Source organism: Dromaius novaehollandiae, chromosome 4 (genome assembly GCF_036370855.1).
Source record: "Dromaius novaehollandiae isolate bDroNov1 chromosome 4, bDroNov1.hap1, whole genome shotgun sequence".
NCBI classification, from domain to species: Eukaryota; Metazoa; Chordata; class Aves; order Casuariiformes; family Dromaiidae; genus Dromaius; species Dromaius novaehollandiae.
Window position 1 is genome coordinate 68,794,131 of NC_088101.1, and position 18,025 is coordinate 68,812,155.

Sequence of the window (18,025 nt, forward strand, 5' to 3'; positions counted from 1 at the left end):
GTATTTTGTTTGCAGAAAAAAAAAGTATCTCTACCTAAGAGTAGTGTCAAATTAGATTGGCACAATCTGCCTTAGCTAAAACCTTACTTCGTTTAATCTCATTTATATTTATTTCCCAGTCTTTATTTTTTACTTTTAAAGTAGTTCAAAAATGCATATTATTAAGATCAATGTAACAGCTGGTAGCTGTCCAACTCATTTTTTTATGCATTCTCACTGACAAATAGTCAGCCAAACAAGGGAAGGTAGGTGAGCTGCATAAGGAGGTTAAAAAGTTGACTAAAGTGGACATGACACTGGCGAGTGTTGAAGAGGGAAGTGATAGACAGGAGGGAGGCTACTGGTGGAAAACATTCTGTATTTATTCGATATTTTTACTTTTAGCTTGAAGATCAAAAGTGGGAGTAAACTGATAAATTATGCTAGTGACACAAAGCTGGGCGGCATGGCCATTGCAGAGGAGGATCAAAATATCACGCAGGAACAGCTGGATTACTGAGGATAGAAGTAAAAAGAACAGGATGAAATTTAATAGTACAGAGTTCAAGGTCATACAGTCAGAGGCCAACAAGTATTTCTGCCAAGAACCGGCAGCCTGTATTTTGGAAACAACTGAAGAGAAGGAAAAGACTTGAGACTATAGTCTGATCATAGGTGAATATGAAAATGAAATTCCTTCTGTTTGTTTGGCAGTAAAGCTAGTTGCTGTGCTTGTCTTCCCACATCTCACAGGGCACTCATTCCTGCTCCTGTGCCACAGATTGCTGCCTTCTCAGCTGTGCCAGTGCAATGGGATCGCTCTGGAAATTAGACGATGTGAAAAAAGAAGTTGGAAGCTGTTTCAGGTGAAGTAATTCCAAAGGACATAGTGAAGTACTAGTGCATGTTATGGGGGGCACATCACGGACCGCGTTGTGTGCAGTCCTGGGACACGCTCAGGAAAGATTAATGCAAACTGGAACAGGTGCACAGGAGGGCAGCGAGGCAGATTTGGGGCACAGAGAGCCTGTCTTCCCAGAGGCCATGAAAAGATCTTGGCTAGTTTTGCTCAGCAAAACAAAGTCTCAGAGAGGGCATGATTGCTATAAATACATCGGGGCAGGGGATAGAGGATAGATACAAGGGAAGGAAGAAAACTATTTAAACTGTTGGAAAATGTTATCGTAACAACAAACAGATCCAAAGTGGAATTTATTTAATCCAGATATATTTTACCCTGCAAATCAGAATCAGGTTCCTAAGCGTCAGCTCAGTAAACTGTGGAGCTCTGTTCCAGAACCATCTGCCTGGTGGAACAAAAATCTATTATTGTCAGAGTGGAGATTGATTTGCTATGAAAACTTACTTGATATGGAGCCTGTGATAGCAGGGGCATGAACTCAGTACCTCCGGAGGCCTCCAGTCCCATATTCCTGGGCAGTAGAAAGAGTCTGATGTAGGCAATAGGCAGAGTCCCTGCTCTGTAGAGTCCCTGACAAGAGCTTTTATGTTTTAAAATTTAAAGTTCAGAGCTGGTTCTTACTTTCAAACACACATATTTTTCTAAGGACATTCTGTTTTATGAAGCCCAGGGAATAAGAACTGATTCTGCTAGAACCAGGTGAAGTGTTAAGTATACGGCTGATTATCGTGACATCAGTGATAACTACACAATAATTCCTTGTGTTCTATGAAATTCTTTTTTTTTTTTATCGTAAAACAGGGGATGTATAGAGAATCTGGAAAAGCGGTCAGTTTAAACAAGCGCTCTTTTACAACTGGCAAGGCAGCACAAAGGAGCTTACACAGAGAAAATGAGCCCTATTGCACCCATTCTGACATTCCCACTGTTAACCTCTGAGCCCCAGCTAGTGACCAGAGTCAGCGTTAATGAGGAGGAGATGGCAGAGCACTTCTCTTGTAGCTGTTCTTTCTCCTTGTAACGCTGCTGCTGACCTCCTGAGAGCACGTCTCTGAATAAGCAAGATATTAGTGTGGGAGGACTCACCTCACATAGCAGTTCTGGGGATTGCCTCGTGCCTTCCCTCGGACATCGGTGCTTCTGCTAATGAGAAGGAAGCTGGTGGACTCAGCCGTGCTGCAACACAGAAAAGGGGAAAGCTGGAAAGAGAGAGGAAGAGAGAAAGAGGACAGTATGGTGTTATTTCCAAAAGGTATGGCATGTTAAGGGCCAGCATTTATAATTGTCTTGTTACATTTTAAAATTAAAGAGTTTGAAAATTCATTTAAGATCAGTTATTGAATAGAAAGGCCTGCAATGGGAAGAGCGTTGTTCTTCATTACACAGGCTTGAGATGAGATCCAAATGAGACCTGCCATGTATATTCTCTCAGCTGCACATGCTTGTAGCCAGAAGAATGACAACTTGATACCTGCCTACATGTCAGTCAGTTCCTTTACCCCAGATAAACTTTTGCTTCTATGGTATCCTTTGCTTCAAAGCAATGCTGACAAGGATTTATTGAATTAACCTAAATGGCTTTAAACCCCAATTCATGCTGGTGCAGCATGTCTCTATCAGGGGTTTGCACTGGTATAACTAATTGATTTAGTTACAGATGGGAAAATTTTCTTAACAAGAGAAGGCCTAAACTGCTGGCCAGGCTGCCTTTGTTGTTTGCAAGTAATCTCCCTCAGCCTGTTGTTAGTATAAATCTGTTCTATTTTGTATTCCCATAGAGCTAATTTGCACAGGAGCCACATAATAGCATGGTTTACATTTCTAGCTCCCTTTCAAAAGGGGATGGTAGGATTTAAAAAAAGGACTTTTCACAAGTTGTCTGCATTTCTGTGAAAATGTCTTTACCTCCATCTCAGTCCCCATGTATATTGTGGAAAAGAAATTCATTTGAAAAATTAGCTTTTTCTAATTGGACACACAGGGCAGAGTATGTATTTCTGTTCCCTGAGTGGCTGGACAGGACATACACCAACCACCCTTTGAATCACAGTTCTGATACAAAGGATTACATTAACAAATCTGGCAGTTGATTCCTTTGGATATCTGGTAACATCCAATCTGAATTTTCTCTCACGGATCTCAGCACTAAGCTTATCTCCTGCTGTGTCTGCAAGAGCTCAGCTAAAAACTTGTGGCCATATTTGAAACCAACATGTTCACAGAAAACATGCGTACACTCACTTGAATTAAATTAAACATAAAATTAAAACAATCTTTTGGGGGGAGTTAGGTATGAGATTGAAGGTTAAAGTAAATCATTTTAGAGGCATGCTATATGTGCATGTAGAACCTGGGTCTTGGTCCTATTTATTATTTATCCTAGAACTGGATCTTGGCCTTATTTATTTTATACAAACACTTGTAATCATAATGATGAATAAGTTATTGAAAGCTTTCCTGTTGATTTTAATAGACACTGTAATTTGGGTTCATCTGTCGAGTTCACTTAAGCACTTTAACATCTAGTATTCCTTTCAGAAGAATACTGAAATCTGGAGACAATGACACTGGAGACAACTTCCACTGAATATATTGTAATCATTAGCACTCTTCAAAACCCAAGATAATTTAGGCAACTGTTTACAAAGGATGGTATGGGGCATTGTTTTTAGCAGTTCATTTGAATTCAGTTAGCTACCTCCTCCAAAGTTGTTTTTTCTTTTTTTTATTAGCTTGATCCTTCTTCAGTTCTAGTCTGTTATATTGTTCCAGTAATCATGAAATGGAGGTGGAACAACTGAATGGGCACAAACTGTTCATATTAATGTAGGTAGTGTATTAGCACTGCAATCTCTGCCACAGTAAGAACTGTGGCATTTTCATGGAGATCATTTATGCTCTTCATATATTTAAACAATATCAATTTTGTGATCTAATCCTATGAGGAAATGGTGGGAAAGTGGGGCATTGCAGAAGCTGATAAAGGAGATTTTAGGTGAATGTGTCCTAGTAATATTTTATTTGCCTAAATCATTAACTTATGTGTCTAAAATAGTTTTCAACTTTCCGTAGAATTGAGAAAGGTTTTTGAAAGAAAATAAACATAGATAAGGAACCTTTTGCTATGCTAAGTAGTCTCATTGCTGATTTTTTGCTCAACTAATGCAAAAGAAAATTGTTTTCATATCAAGAAGGAACAATTCTATTTTCTAAAGTCTATTGTTATGGCCATATATTTGTTGTATTTATTCATTGTAAAAAGATAGACACGAATCAGTAATACAATTTTCAAGGAAAAGATCTTGCTGCAGCCCGGAAATGTGGACTTTTATCATACAGTGTTGTGTATTGCAAAGCCTTTTGAAAGTTAGCTAAAATAGTGCTTGATAGTTGGAGAAGAAATCAGCATGCATCTTGGCTCATTCACCGGATTGCGACTAAAAGCCCATGTGTATCTTTTTCAGACATAGATTTCACATTGTCATTCGATTTGTATACTTCTTTTCCAAAGTAAATGTTAAAAATTTTGCCTAAGTAGGCTACACAACAATTTCAGAATTTATTCATTTGCCAATGAAAATCTTTCTTTTATATATATAGCTCAGAATTAAATTTATTCTGCAAAATCAGTCAAAAAAGGCAGAAACTACTCACTTAAGCCTGAAAACTACATATATAAATATAGATTTTATTTTTCTTTGCTGGAAATGTTCTACCATTTCAAACAATATTGATCATTTCTCAGTGGTTTGTACCACAGTTTCTTCTCTGTATTAGGAGGATCTCTGGCTGCCTGGCAAAGTGCAATGTTCAGTTGTGCAACAGCCAGAAGTGGGGCACAGGCTGAAGGAACAGAACAGCTTGGCTCCAGCGATGAGATTTATAGCAACTATCATGGTGAGGGGGGAAGATTTAAGCCAGGCAATAGCATACCCTCTTTCTCTATCCATCTTATATGATACCATGCCTTTTAAGGTTCTTTTGTGCCCCAGGTATTTGAATTTGCTCTCACTTTCTCACTCTTCATTTTCCCTGATTTTCACACTCTTTCTTTTCCCTAATTCCTTCATTTTGTGTATTCAGTCCAGCATTACGCTGTGAAAAGACTTCATTTCCAAATGAACCTTGGTCTTTATTAAGAGAAATTATAAATACAGAATATAAAGAGAAATACAAAGATGCTGTGCTTCCAATTCCCAGTCTCATGCCTGTAGACTGGTTTCAGGTGCCTTTCTTCCTCTGGTCTGTGACCCTTTTTCTCCTTGCTCTTTTTTTCTTCTTGCTGCATCTTTTATGTACCTCTCTCAGTCCTTCCCTAAGCACCCCACATTATATTACATAGCAGTGAGGTCTCACAGGAGTCAAAAACCAACACTCCCGTGGACTTCACAAGGAGTGAGATATTTGCCACCTTCTGGATGCCCATATTTCTGTATCACCTGTTGTCTTTTCTGCTTTTATTTTTGCATATTTTTTCATCACTGTTGTGTATCTTTATCTGAATAATACTTTTCATGTATATGGCAGCTTCCATCCAAAGGTACCTTCAAGGCTCTGTTGTGAGTCTGACTTAAGCAATGAGCAAGGGAGAGCCCCTATTTGTGTTACCTTCAGAACAACAGGCTAGGCATCATGTTGCGAGTCTGAGACAAGAGGAACAGCTCGTCTTTGAACATTTCCTTACATTAAGCAGCATTAATTCTGATGCAAGCATCAGAAGGCACTTCAGGAGTTTGTCTGTGTTGGGGTGCTTGCTACCCCTTAATGGTCTATAGTCTCTCTGTCTTGGAAATAAATTCTTCTCTGAAGAAGTGCGCAAAGAAGAAAATGGAGCTGAATGTGGAGAAGGCTGTAAAAAGGAAGCAGGCGCTAGAACAAATCATCTGTTTCTGTGGTGGATCACCCAAGGACAAGATTCACACACTCCATGGGCCAAGGAACCACAGAGTATCCTCTGATTTGTCTAGGGCCATCGGAGAGGTTTATGCCAGGACCTTAACGCAGGTTTTCCAAAGCCCACTGTAGTGTCTGCTCCTGTTGAGCATGCCCTCACATACTTTCAGCGAAAATCAGTCCTCATTCCTGAACTATTGGTTATAGATCTCCTAACTTATATGTCTCTGAGCACCTGTAAAATATCTAAATAAATGAGGAATAAAGTCATCATCATAATAATCACATATATAATAACAGCAACTACATTTTTTCACTACAGAAGTCAGACATATATGTGTCACTACATATATGTGTCTGACTACAGAAGTCAGACATCACATTATGGATGTGGGTTTACCGAAGAGGCTCTGTTAGCTCCTGTTATGACATGCAGACCTAATACATAAATTGCATTGGCTCCAGCTCCTATATTAGTATATACTGTGCGTATCGATATACAGTAAAACTTATGCAATAACATATTGGTGTGGAATATATTATATATTGTATATGTTCTATAATATAACATGACACATTCTTTTTCAATAAGCAAGGTAAAAAGATAAATGTAGGAAAAATAAAGGAATTGTACTTGTTCAAATCTCACATACAGGTGTTTCTTTGGGGAGCCAATATTGATTACATTTAAAATGTTAACCCATAAATAAAATTAAAAGAATCCAGATGCATAAAGCACAGACGATATAAAGTGGGACTCTAGAGTCTAAACTTACCTGTCCCTTACTTACTTCTGATCTCCGCTAACATGACTAAATCAGGTTTTTGCTTTTTCATCAACTGTTTTCTGGTCGATATCTGGGACTGTTAATAGTGTCTGAGAACATGTTTTACACTGGAAATATTTGACCAATATAGAAGTTAAAAGGACCCTTTTGACACCATAGGAATGTGTGGATGGAGAGCACAACATTTTAGAATGATCTAAACAGATCAGCTGCAGAGTCGCAGGTCAGCTGAATAGTTGACAGGAGAAGAAGCCATCATAGCAGCACATATGGGTACTGGACATCTGTGGAATGAGATGAGAAAATAATTTTGCTAATATACACACTCTCGTCCTGTGAAGACTTGTTTATGTATTTAATTTCAAGTAAACGAATAGCCCTACTGACTTCATTAGGACTACTTATGTACTTAAGATTAATCACAGGCATATCATGTTTTCCTTTGCTGAAGATAAATTTTCAGGAAAAATTATTCTCAGAACATTTTTTTGCCTTGCATTCATGTACTGCCTTAGATTTGAAATTGATAATATTGCTCATCAAGTTACCTCCACATTGGGCCTGCTCTGCAGGAGTCGAGGCAGCATTTGGCTGGGGATGGAGCAGGGCACACTGGAGTATTCAGCTTAAGAGCTAGGGAACAGCTGAGTGGGAAGGTGAAAATAGCAGGTGGCTGAAAAGGAGGAAAGGGGATTGCTCCAAGGAGCTGCTTGGAGACTGAGGAGTTCTCAAAGACTGGAGAAATGCAGCAAGGCAGAGGTGTGCGTTACATTCAACATCAACCTTTTCAACAGGCAAAAAATAGTGCTGGTTTAATATTGGAGTTATGCTATATTTGTATCTTCTGGATCAAAATATCAAACATCCAATGTGCAGTAGAAGTCAAACACAGAACCTTTCGTTACAGAAAAAAATTACTCTGCTGCTTGAACTGAAGTAAAGTTTTATCAGTTTATTTTCAAAAATATAAATCTTTATAGAGGCTGCATGCCTAATTGCTAAGTGCCTGACTTCTGTGTAGAGACAAAACCCCTTTGTTAAGGATCTGAATCCCTTGTTCCGCTCAAGCACATCGAGCAGGGCCCACTGGTAGGAAATGACATGTGGCATATTTCTGAAACTGGCCTCTGTTCCTCCCCTGGTACCGAGTGTTTTATTCCTGGCTACAGGCAAGTGCCTTCCTCCACTCGGGATCATAAACCTAGAATCCTCTCCTGGCAACAGTCTTTTGTAACTGTTTCTTCAAAGAATTGATCCCAGCTCTCTCTTTTCTTTTAACATACAGGCAGGGAGAGGTGGTTCCCTCAATTTCTATTAGTGATCAGAGCAGTCACTGAGGAAGTAAGACACCCTGGCTCAATACTTTCCACAGTCTGAAATGGTTCAAACACACTTCTCTCTAATTAGCGGGGAATCTGCAAAGAAGCCTCCTGAAACCATTTCAGAGCTTCAGTGTTAGGCTGAAGGAGCGATAATGCACTCATCAAAGACGATGCGGATTGAGTCCCCCCCAGGCACTGTGGCACAGGAATCCCCCATGCTGGGTGAATGCTCTAACCAGTAGGCTATTTTGCAAAAAGGACTTGCTGCACAGAGGTGGAACATAGCTGGTGCTTTGAATTGCAGTGGAGCGTTAGGCGAGAGGTAAGCATTCATTTCCCCAGCACAGGCACTTAGGAGCTTATGTGGGAAAGTAAATGCCAAGAGAACATTCAGATGAAGTAGGGCTATGCCTGATAAATCTTGGCCCTTCAATAGCCGTTGGTGGATTTAGAACCCCTAACTTAGACAAGATGTTGTTGGACTGGATCTTCTCACACAGCAGCGAGCATGAAGCTTGGATTGTCAGAAAAAAACAACAAAATACATTTAAATGAAAAACTTAAATGAAAATGTTTTTAATTCATTCCCCCCTCTTCTCCTTCTTTCCTTTTTACGCCCTCTTATGAATTTGAACTCTTTCTTAAAATTTCTCTCTGGAGGGCTCCTCTGTCTCACTCCTTAGGTTGCTCAGATTTACAGAGAAATATAAAGACTATTTTTACTTCTACATTGGGATTAATAGAACTCTGCCAGGCTAGTTGCAGGGTAAATCAGCACAATTCCCCTCTATGCAGAATGCCAACAGTCTGTCATAAGCATACTTAAGACCCATCATTAAATGCGGCTTGCAGTACATGCTGTGTACTACTAGTAGTTATCTAGGTGAGAATGATGACAAAACCGCTAAGACCCCCTTCCAAACATCCTGTGACCATATCCCCAAACTGAGAGCAGATCTGCCTTTGCTGATCATAAATGTTATATTATTCGGATGGACTCTTTAAACACTGCCATTTTTGGCATTTAAAAACAAAAGGATAAACAAAAACACATTTGGTCTGCAAATGTGCCTGCCATGTTTGAGCTTGATGCAATTTCAAATTAGTTGTTAAACATTGAAATCAGGGTTCATAAGGGAAATGTCTACTCAGCTGATTGTAGCGCAACTGGTGCAGCTATAATAGACACCAGACACTCCTGCAATAGCATATAACTGTGTATGGCTACAGAGGCATAGACAAGAAAGAAAAGCCAGATGGTGTACTTAACTGCACTTAAAATCTGATTGTGTGTGTCAATAATGAATGCCCAAATCGGATTCTTCCATAAAAAACAAATATATGTGCATACTAGTAGAACAAATGCAACCCTATAGAAAAAAAAAGTGAGGATTCCATCACTGTAATGATGGTTATTACCATTATCAGTTAATTTGTATTTGCTATAAGTTTCTAAAGTCTTAAACATTAAATACCTTACAACACAGTAGCAAAATCAACTAAATCATAGCGATAATTCTTTCAGATAGAAAACTACTATTTATAGCCAGTTTTCTTAAAAATCGAAATGACTGCTGTTGCTCAGATCACTGGAAAAGGTTGCTTACTAGATGCTACAGTCTTAAAATATCTACCCTTCCTTGGACATCAGGATGAAATCCTGGCAGGGTCAACTGAGTCCTTCGCCATTTCAAGGTAGATTAAGTTGTTTATTATAGGTGAAAGTTAGGCCTTGTTGTAATCGATGGAAGCTTTACTATCAACAACAGCATAATAGCTATAAATAGATATTTCATGAAAGACTTGAAAAGTAAAGAATTTCTGCTGTGTGTGGAAATTAAGGTTCCCACAGTCTGTCCGTAATGGAGAGATACTGAACCCCTTAAATTGAGTGTTTTCATTGTTAGCAGCCCCACAGATTTCAGCAGGAAGGTTTGTAGAGTAAGATGCTAACAAGTCTGAGTCAGGTTATCAAAAGCTGGCCATAAAAAAGGGCCAAATCCTGTCAAGCTTAATCATATTAATCAGATTAATCTCAATACCTTATCTGCAGTATGTTCAGGTGGCACAGTACAAAGCTCTGTAATGATACTAGCCCAGATACATTGGCTAAGGCCGAGTTAATAAACCTTTCCTCTCTTGGGTTTTCCTCTCTGCGTGGTGTGCCATGTGGAGGTATCTTCCTAATGCTTCCATTTCTGCAACTAGCAGAGTTTCCTCTAGCTGGAGTCATAGGAGCTTCAGTTGCAATGACTTTCACAGAGTTTAGGCTCTCAAATCTCTAAAGTACTTTCAAAAATTGTAGGCAATATTTATTACCCCTTCAACCTGCAATTCAGTGGAGTAGCAGAAGAGATTCAGACTGCCTTTTATTACAGTTTCCTGACCCTTTATCTAGTGTAAAATACTATTTTTAATTGCTGGTATTTTTGCCAAACCTTGAGAATTGCCTTGTATGGCCTAAAATGAGTCCCATTGGGTGTGAGCATTATGGCACTATCTAATTACATTATCACATTTGAAGTTTGTTCTAAACTATTTGTGCTTCAGTCTGTGCACAGGACAGAAGGAATTTAGCTCAAAAACAAATATTCAATTTCAGTTCTCTTCCCATTGCTCAATATGTCCCCCATGCCTTATTTACTGCACAGTATCCAAACCCTGCTATGAAGATAATTACTATATCCCTTCCAGGTTTTTCAGCGGTGCTTGTTGCTATAGTACCTGAACATCTTACAAACTTTAATGAATTTATATGCACACTACCCTTCTGAATTGAGGAGTAGCATTCTTCCATTTTGCAGATGCTGAAATGAGACATAGCAAGACGAAAGTAAAAAATACCTGCTAATATGTCAGCTTTGAGACAATGAGGTCTGAATTTTTAGTGTGCTACTTTGTATATTCAAAAGGCTGATCCCATTGCATAGCACTTCTCATACACCAGAGGTGTTAAGTCAGTCACCCAGAAAATCAGGAGTGCACAAATAGTGCAAACAGAAGACTTCTTTAAGTCACTTGCCCAGTATCTGTGGCAGTGACATAAATCCAGCTTTCCAGACCATCATTCAGTTGTCTTAACTCAAGACTGTCTTTTTCTTCCTGAAATCCTTGCCCGAGCAATCAGATTTTATAGCAAATGAGGCACAGGTCCTCTAGGCACCATTCTTCTTCACAACACTATAAGGTAGGTCAGAATCCTTCTCCCAGCATAACAGAAGGAAACACTGCCAGAAATCCTGTAGGTCAGCTGGTGACAAGGGTACTGAAGGAGAGCTCAGCAAGGGCAAGGCTGTGGCAGTGATGGTAAACGAATTCTTTGCTCTGGTGCTCACTGTAGGAGGCTTCAAGGCAGCCCCAAACCCTTCCTTTGACAGAACTCAGCAAGGGATTGTCTGAAACCAAAGAAACTGTGGAAGAAGTTTTAGAATAGAGGGACAGAATAAACACTAAGAAACCACTGGGACTGTGGTATTCACTTGGGTCTCAGAGAATTAGAGGATGAAATAGGTGAATTATTCATAGCAATATTCTCTTAAAATTTCTCTCATTCCTGAAGGAAAGAGAATGGCAAATGTGACACCAATTTTTAAAGAGGTTCCTGGGGAGCATCTTGGGAACTCCAAGTCTGTGAGCCTGATGTCTGCAATTGGCAAATTACTACAAGCCACAAAAAAAAGATAGAATTAGTGGAAATCTGGATAAATATGACTTGTCTGGAAAATAAAAAAAATAGTTGCTGCAGAGGCTAGCCCTGCCCCTCAAACACAATAGAAGTGTGGACAACAAGCATGTTATTAAGGGTGATCCAGTTGATATAATTTGGAAAGTACAACAAACAGCAAGGTGACAAACCTGGCTGATCTGAGGTAGCCAGGACTTAGGCTAGCTGTGAAGAATTGCAAAATGCCATTATGAGACTGGGAAGTAAAATGGCAGGTAAAATTCAATATAGATAAATATAAAGTGGTGCAGATGGGAAAAAAATAATCCTAAATATATACATTAAATAATGGTCTCTGACCTGGGTACTTCCACTCAGGAGTGAGACCTTGGGTCTTATCATAGAGAGTTCCTGAAAAACATGAGCTGTGTTCTCAGCAGTTATCAAAAAAAAAGCTGGATTTTAGGAATCATTAGGAAAGGCATGGAAAGTCAAACACAAAAACATCATTACAGCTCTGCAGCTGTGGTTGAACCAAACCTTGCATATTGTGCATTATTCTTGTCCCCTTATCTCCGAAGTGTATGATAGAACAGGAAAAGACATGGATAAGAGAAACAAGAGTGGTCAAAGTGATATAACAGTTTCTGACAAGGAACAGTCCAATAGAGTGGAATTCTTCAGGCTGGAAAAGCAACGATCTGAGCGCAGGAGGAATATAGGTCTTTGAAATCATGAATGCCATAGAGATGGTTTGACAAGGAATTGACTGTTCACTACCAGTACAGGAATAGGGGGCCATCAAACTAAAGTAGTGAGAACCAGGTTCAGAGTAAACAAAATGATGTCTCTTCATCTCAGGCAGTCGACCTGCAAAGCTCCTCAAAGCCAAAGGATGTCCATTGCGCATAAGAAGCTTACCAGGATTCAAGAGCAGTCTGGAGAAATACTTGGAAGAGAGCTGCGCTGCAGGTAACAAAATGGACAAACTGCAACAAACTCAGAAATTTCCTTGAAAATTCTCTGAAAATTGTCAGAGCTGAGAGACTGCTAGAGGAAACACTGGATATGCTTGCCCTGCTTGACAGCCTGCCTGGCTGTCCGCCTCTGGGCACTGCCAGAGAAAGGATACCAGGCTGACTGATTACAGTTTCTCAGGACTTCTACAAAATATGTTTGCAAAATGAATGCCTTGTTATGTTTCAAAAATGAACTGAAATTGAGAAATGAAACCCACACAGTTAAAGTTGTTGAGAGAAAGTTTTCACTTCTTCTGTTTGAATCAAACGCAATGAAAGCTGCGGGTCTATTTAGGAGCGCTACCAGACTTGAGAAATGCTCACCTCCTCATTGCACACAGGATGTTGCAGGAATAGACAAAGAGTAATCCAAAGCGGAGTTTCAAGTCTAGGGAGAAAGTAGACATCAATCAGTACCTGTGAGTAAATTGGAAATGGCACCTTAAGTGCGTTAAATGTTAGAAGTTAAATCTTAAATGGTATCCTGATTCTTAAAGGAAGGTAGTAAATTACTTGCTGAACAAATGGGTGACATAATCAAAATGAGTAACATTGCTGAATTCTGAATAAACTGCAGAATTTGAGTGCAAGAAGCTAGAAGATGAGGCAGGAGTGGATTGCCAATTTCCAGGTAAACGACAAGAACTGTGCGAGAGGTACGGTTGTAAAGAAGAGAGCCACTTTGTGACAGTCTTAGTTGAGTGTAATCAGTAAAAACACAATTCTCAGACAACTCACCTTATATAATTTTGCTGTTATCAGCAGTGTATGTCACAAAAAAACATGAACCAGAATATCAACTAAATAAAACAAAACAATCCTCGCCTCTAAAATTGAGAAGAAATTCGATACTTTTTTCTTTAAAAGAATCTCTCATTATTATCTTCAGAGTGTTTTTCTGATAGTGAAATGAGTGATAAGATGATTCTAGACGAAAAGGAAAGCCTTTTAATTTACTAAGGAAAAACCCCAGAAGGCTGCTATGACTGGCATTATTAAAACTTACTCTTCTGTAATTGACTTCTGTCTAATCTAACTTATTTTCTCAGCATTAGCGTTGGTCATGATGGTGAAACAAAATTAGTCACTCCAAGAAATATCAAGGATCTGATTTTTTCAGAAAATAAAATGGGTGGCCAGGAGGTAGAGATCCCACCACTGGCAACAAATATGAATTTTGCTTATACAAAGATTAAGACAATATTGATATTTTAAGGTCACTTTTGAGATTGCCTTCACATCGCCCCATGTGAGTCACACCCTCCTTTTCTAACAATTCACTCCATGCTTATTTGCAATGTGGTCAACTCATCACTCCTTCTGGGCTTGTCCCTTCTTCTTGCACTAAAAAAGAGAGGTCAAAAAGAACTCAATGATCTGTTGTTGGGAGCAGAGAACTTTGGGACAGATGCTTACCTACATCCTACTCTGAAGACCTGCAAACCTGTATACATATGAAATACAGCAGGTCAAAGCAAAGTTGACTGTGCACCTGGATATATAGGGTTAGTCCTTGGCTGGTTACTGGGAACTGAACTAGGACGTTTAGATAACTGGCTTTTATAAACTTTGAAGAAGTTCTAAGACCAAGAGTCGTTACACATAGTCTAACTATGTCTTGTAGCTGTTAGCAGAGTGACTAGAAAATGAAGGTCTATATGCCACAAATATTGTGCTGCATCACGTTTCACAAAGGCAGACCCAGGATACTGCTGATTTTGGTTTTACCAGCTGCGCATTTTGCAAGCATGACCGCAGCCTGGGCAGCATGCACCACCCTGGAGCATGCAGAAACCAGTGCGCCCATGGATGCCCACTCTTCTGCACCCACTACCCAGACCATGTAGGTTTCCTGCAGATGGCTCACTGGACATTAGTGAGGAAGGGGGTGGAAGGACACTGGGCAGAATGGGGCCCATGCATAGTGATACGGGCATAGCCAAGGTGGCATCAGAGGAAATGGTGGAAGGAGATCAAAATCCATCAGATGAAAGTTCTCCAAGCACTTCTGTTTTCCATATCTATGGCATTTTTGAAGCAAATATCCACTTGCTGCAGTTTTTAGCTAGTTTTTATGAATACTTCTTGCCACTGTTACTGTACCTCAAGATTATCGATAAATAGTCCCTTTGTTTAATGCTAAAAAATCAGGTATAAATCTTATGCATTCTATATTTATGTAAAATGATAACTAGTTGGGTCTAACACACTGCAGACTATTATCCTCAAAGCTTTAATTTTATTTCTCTAGTCCATCTCTTCTGATTTTATGAAAAATTTAAAGAAAGCAGTTTATTTACGTAAGTTCTGTGTCTCTTTATTGCAGTAACAATTTACCTATTTTCTTATTTGACAGAATTCTTTATTCTAGCTTTTTATTGCTGACCTAAAATAATACATCTCTGAGATCAAAAGTTCTTATATATTAATGAGGACTAGGCTGTTTCAGAGCTTGCATGGAAACCTTCAAATACCATTAAGGTGTTGCAGGAAGAATGTGGCTTTTATTTAATCAATGAGTGGTTCTTATTCATCTTCTACACAATGCTTTTGCAAGATTAATATTCCCATAGAGGACAGACCTTAAAAACAAGGTCTTCAATAAACTTGGTCAGAACTCAGAGTTTCCACTGCATAGAAAAGTCAATAATTTAAATGTTATTTTTGTTCCAGTTAAGACTGAAAATTTGTTTGGCAAAACTGCTTCTTCTGATGAAAAGCAGTCTCGACAAAACTTTTCATGTAATTCATCTCTGCCTGCCTAGACCATCTTGTAATTTTACATTCTTCCTCAATTTCTATTTGTAGCTGTTATGTATACTATTGCATTGTAATCACATTACAGTGTTTGTGGAGTAAGACAAAGAAAGTGAGAAAACTATAAGATTGACTTTTCATACTAGCGGTGGAGCTGTCAAATTGTTGCTCAAAATTTGAAGAGGAATTAGATTCGTAATTCTAGGAAAGGGTCTGGATCTAAGAATTGGAAGCAGAGACAGTTGCATCCCATTGACCCAGAATTAGACACCTAAGAACTCCTGCTGCCGGACCTAACTTTTCTTCTTTCTCTTTTTACATAAACTATGGCTTAGACTGCATGGTGGCACCGAGAACTCCAGTGTTGTCACTTATTCCTTTAGATTTTACAGGGAGCCTAGAGATTACAGGTGAACAATAAACACCCTTTGTGGATAAGGCCACATGGAATTTGGGAGTCTGTTACAGTATCAGAAGTGACTTGGGCAGCATGAGTAAGATCTTTAAAGGAATTCAAGTGTTGAAAGTGTCAAGGGCTTTTGATGCTTAGACATTTTGAAAATTATTCTAAGTACCCCTCTGTATTTTTAGCACTTGAAACGCCTTTAAATCTAGCATGCATACTCTTAAAGATATACTTAGATCACACAGCAGGTAGGTGGTCTGTGTCCAAGAGCTTAATTCACTTCTGAAAGTGGGCCCAAGATTATTAATTCACTCACTTTTGATACATAATATATTTTTTTTCTTCCTACTGTTCCTTGTACTTGTCATGCTCTATGTATAAACTTAAAAGTGAAAGAATTTATAGCACAGTTATAGTACAAGTTCAACTTGCTTGATTTCTAGCCTGCGTGTAAAATCCAAGTAACATTTCTATCATTTTGAGGTTGGGATATGGGGATCACATTTTATTTATCTACCTGTCCTTTTTGAAGACCAGCTATTCCATTTTATTGAAATGCATAATCTTAGTATGCCAGATATCAGTACTATGAAATGTCATCTGTGCCCATTTCTTTATATTATAAATCCTTGTGCATTGCAAAAGCAGTTATATTAAAGAGTAGTAGCAGTTAAAAAACAATGAAGAAATTGTAAATTATATATGTATATATGTGGGCCTGATTTTCATTTGTATTCTGATCCGCTTATACTGGCAGACAAACGGGGCCCTCAAATAGGTGCAAATGTATTTTGCATAAGGTTCTATTTCACTTGAAACTTGTACTAGGTTGGCTCCATGCTGACTATCAAACATAAGAATATGGTCTTAGGATGTTTATACCAGTGTAATTACCTATTACCAGTGTAACAATTAACATCAGTTGTTTATACAAGTATAATAGCAAATTAGAACTGTAGAACCCCAATAACATATATATAAGGGGACCTGTTACTTATTTATATCAAATATATGTCTATATAGTACTTTGTAGGCAGGTAAGAACTCACGTTGTTCTACTCCAAGATATCTGGGAGCAGTGTGAACTTGATACGTGCAGTACAAACACTCAGCCTCCTACCTGTAGCCAGAAGCAAGTTGTACAAACTTAGGCTGGGTGATTTCCTAACCATGTTCAATAGCTTCTAGACAGATCAGATCACAAGCAGAAACCACTCTCAGTTCCTGGCAAAATACCACGGGCACACACTAGGAGTAAATAAAAGTCAGGCCTTATCTACACAGAAGCCTATTCTATTAGTTTTTTATAGGTCTGACTCTCTTTGCTTTTTCGCTTTGATATGAATCACTGAGGTTAATTGCATTACACTGATACAAGATTTGTGTGAATGGATAATTGGGCCCTACATGTTCAAAGTAGCATACTTAGTTAACTCATTCATAATTTGGACACAAACCAAGTACTATTATAGTGGGAGAAGGAGGAGCTGTTTTTATTATAACTTCATCTGGCCCTGTACCTGTTAACTGTGAGGCTCCTACAAGCTCTTGTAAGGCATATTCTTCTCATATTGACATACTCCCTTTCCATATGTTTTTAGACACTACAATATGAATTATGCTTATTATGGAAATGACAGCCAAATCTATTTTGCTTTTACAAGTGATGTGCCAAGACAGCCTCTGTTCTGTCAGCAAGCATTGCCAAGGTACAAATGCATATGGCAGCGAACCTTTTTTAAGTTAAAACAGAAATGCTGAAAACTGACTTTGCTAATTTATCAAAATTGTTTCCTGGCTCTCCTGGGATTTCTTCTGGCAGGTACAGGACATCCTTCTCCAAAGCAACTAGAAACTTTTGGAGCTAAGTTAGTATTCTCATTCACAATTCATGTTAACACTGGACCCAACACTATAAGGTGCTGAATCTCTTGAAGGGGAGGCAACCAGTATTTTGCAACAAAGAAATCATGGTCCTTCTCTAATGGTTTGCTACTATTGTTTTGTACTCAGTAAAACTACTAATGGTGCAAGATTGCTTTGAAGTACTACTAACTCTGAATGGAAAAGCCAATTTAGCCACTCAAAATATTAAATCTTTGTGTGGCATTTTCAAAATGAATGCCTTTTAGATACTACTGATCATAACCCAAACCCTTAGCTGGTATAAATCAGTACAGGCCTTACAGCTTTAAAGAAGATGCTGATTAACACTAGTTAAGAGTACAGACAGAGCCTCTAAGGCATGACCATTAGGAAAGAACAAATTGTGATG

At 38.8% G+C, this 18,025-nt stretch overlaps 1 long non-coding RNA gene across 1 annotated transcript in view; it reads left to right on the forward strand.

Annotated features, from left to right (window-relative positions):
* Positions 1–602: 602 nt before the first annotated feature.
* The window catches only part of LOC112995466 (uncharacterized), a 98,832-nt gene continuing 81,409 nt past the window's right edge, over positions 603–18,025 (forward strand). Inside the window, exons 1-2 of the long non-coding RNA XR_003262186.2 lie at positions 603–845; positions 1,703–2,153. This is a non-coding gene — a long non-coding RNA (uncharacterized LOC112995466). The remainder of the gene's footprint in view (positions 846–1,702; positions 2,154–18,025) is intronic.